The sequence below is a fragment of the Sarcophilus harrisii genome, chromosome X, assembly GCF_902635505.1.
Source record: "Sarcophilus harrisii chromosome X, mSarHar1.11, whole genome shotgun sequence".
Lineage (NCBI taxonomy): Eukaryota > Metazoa > Chordata > Mammalia > Dasyuromorphia > Dasyuridae > Sarcophilus > Sarcophilus harrisii.
In genome coordinates, this window is record NC_045432.1 from 67,203,871 (window position 1) to 67,207,238 (window position 3,368).

A 3,368-nucleotide genomic window follows, 5' to 3' on the forward strand; every position below is an offset into this window, starting at 1 on the left:
CTCTTGGACATCTCTAATTGAGTTGTAGACATCTCCAACTCAACATATCCAAAACAAAACTCGTCGTCTTTCCCTTCATTCCCTCTCCTCTTCTCAACTTCACTATCACCACTGAGGGCATCACTACCTGATCTCCATGTCATCCTCACTCGCACTTCATCTAGCCAATCTGTCTTATAATTTCTCCCTAAAGGGCTCTCATCCACATCCATTTCCGTCTACTCACTGCCACCAGCCTAATGCAGGTTTTGATCACCTCCTACCAGAACAATTGCAGTAGCTGGCTGCCTCAAGGCTCTCCCCATCGCAAGTCCTTCCTTCCTTCAGCTGTCAGTGATTTTCCTAATTTTTCTTGCTCTGTTTTCTTTTCTTTTCTTTTTTTTTTTTTTGATGACATATGACTATTATTTCATCTTATTTTTTTCTCTTTTTTTATTTAATAGCCTTTTATTTACAGGTTATATGTATGGTTAACTTTACAGCATTGACAATTGCCAAACCTCTTGTTCCATTTTTTCCCCTCTTTCCCCCACCCCCTCTCCCAGATGGCAGGATGACCAGTAGATGTTAAATATATTAAAATATAAATTAGATACACAATAAGTATACATGACCAAACTGTTATTTTGCTGTGCTCTGTTTTATTTTCACTTCAAATTGAGTTTTATTTGGTAATGTCAAATTATACCATTTTTCTAATGAATTTCTTTTTCTTATCAGCTGTTACCACAGGTAGTATCACCATATAATTTCACTCTTTCCTTCTTCCTATATTACAACTTTCTTTCATGAATTTAGGTTGAAGCTTTAGGAACAAAAAAATATAATTAGTTGAATTAAGACAATAGCCTGAAGGTGATTCTTCCAATTATTTCCCCAAGATTTAGGCCATACCCATATGACACCACCATTTCCAGATCAACTTTTATGTTTCACTCCTTTATCAGTTACACACAGTCCTGTGAATGAAACTGGTTGATTCATTAATATTGGCCTGAATCTTCCTATGCTTCTTTCACTACAAGCTTTGCGATCCTATCATTCTAATCATGATTTGGATTTGTTTTCTGTCGACATTGAGTGTAGGTGTACTAGTAACCCATATGCGCCTCTCTGTTTGGCAGTGTCCATGTTCTCTTGCCTTTGAAAATTCAAAAGCTGTTAACTCACCTTATATTCAAAATGCTTTTCTTCTGGCCCACCTAAAAGTGGAGAAGACTCCCTTTGCACTGATACCTGTAGAGGGTCACAGTCAGTGGGGGAACTCTGGGTGAGGTCTAAGACCCTTCAGCCCAAAGGGAACCTGCTGACAAGGTCTGGTCTGGCTCCCCATCTCCCCTAAGGGATCTCGGCCTTCCTGAGAAGTCAGGGGGTGGCGACAACCTGTGATGTGATTGAAGCAGAGTGATAGCAGGTGAAAGACTGATACCAGGTAGCAAACTACATACAAGAGCAAGTTGTTCATGTCCCACATGTGCAGTATATACTTGGAGCATGCCCAGTGTTTTTGTTACATAAGGGGATGAGGGTATAAAAGGGGAAAAGACCTTGCAATAAACAGACTCCATTTTTCCACCATCCCCAGGAGTCCCACCTCATGAGCTCCACTAGGAAGGTATATTTCGATCACCCTGGCGTGGGGGCTCTAGAAAGCAACAGTACATTTTGTCAGCCCAACTTGGGGGCTCTAGAAAGCAGGATACAATACATACCAAGGCAGAATTCCTCTATACTTTAATAGTTCATGGAAATACTGACCTTTCCAAAATGCCACTTTTATTTTGTTATCTTCTTCTTCAAAAATCTGTCCTTAAGACATATAAAGTTATTGTAAATAGTTTGAAAGGAGCCTAACCCCCATCCTCACTCCCAAAAGCAAGATATTTAGCAGCAACAAAGAGAAGGCAAACAGGTAAAAGAAAGCATTCAAGAAAAGAAAAACAATCCAGAATATAAAATAAGGAAATCAGAAAAGGATCAATAAAATTGTTAAAAGAGTAAACAGTAAATCAGTTAGCTATGGTAGGAAGCATATAAAATGTCATGAGATGTTCTTAAATGGATAAATGGTACATTCAATGAAATTAAGAAAATCTTGACAACTCTAAGGCATTTGCCAGAAAAAAAGACAAAAAAATAAGAATTAAACAACATGAAAAATGACAGGGAATAATAAGAAAGAAAATTATGAATATGATGACAGTAATAGAAAACCTCAAAAATCCTACTACAGGTTAATTGTATCCACAGCAACGCAGATGAAAATTATAGGCTGAAAAATCAGATTATCAAAACTCTTAGAAAATATATGGACCTAAGCTATAGATCTGGAGAATATATCGCAGTATTGTTACTTGAATAACTGAAAAAATAATCTGGGGGGAGGATTATGAAAAGATAGTGAAGTAGGTCAGTAGATATAGCTCCCACAAACAAAACAAAATTGCAAATAGAGATCACTGAAAAACAGGTAAGACTGGGGCAGAACAGGGGTCTTCCTGGGCCAACCTAAGAAAAGAAAGAGCCCAGAACCCCTGTTTAACTGGTGTGAATTGTAAACACCCAAGCTAGCTCCCCAGAAACAGTTGTGGGAGCCCTGTGGGGATTGGAAGAAGCCTCAGCTCCAACCACAGGAACTTTCAGCTCCTGAACAGTGGGGGGAGGCAGAGGTCTGAGTACGGGAAGATTGAGGGAACCTCAGCTGATTATGAATGCCAGACCAAGCTGTGCTGCAGAGATGTAGTCCTGGGAGAGAAGGAGCCAGCAAATGGGGTACACAAGTAGTGGGGCAGGGATGCTGCTGACTGCAGGCACCTGCAAGAGGGGAAGGTCTTCCCATTAAAAGGGGGGAGAGCTGAAGTAAAGCCAGAGGCATCATTCCATACCCTCCCCCAATTAGAGTTATTTATGCTAATAGTTTTCATTTAAAAAAAAAAACACAACCAAACAGACAAAGAAAAAGAACCACAAAAACTTCCTATGGGAATAGGGAAAACAGGGTTCTTCTTCAGAGGAGGACAGTGAAGTAAAAGAAAAAGCTTCTTCCACCCGAAAGACTAATGTTGAGTGGCTCCCTGCCCAGAAAGAATTTTATAGAACTAAAAAGTCTTTAAAAATCAAGACTGAGTGAAAACAAGCAAAAAAAAAAAAGAGCCATCAAATAAGAAGATTGTGAAAAGAATGTCAACCAACTAGAAAAGGAGATCCATTATCTTAAAAGAATAAAATGACTAGAATTGTACAAAGGGTATTAACCAGTAAAGTTGCATGTCTTAGTGGCATATTTTTGAGGAAGAGAATAACAAAATGAGGAAATAATAAAAAAAGAAAGAAATAGAAGAGAATGTGAAACATCTTGTAAAAAAAAT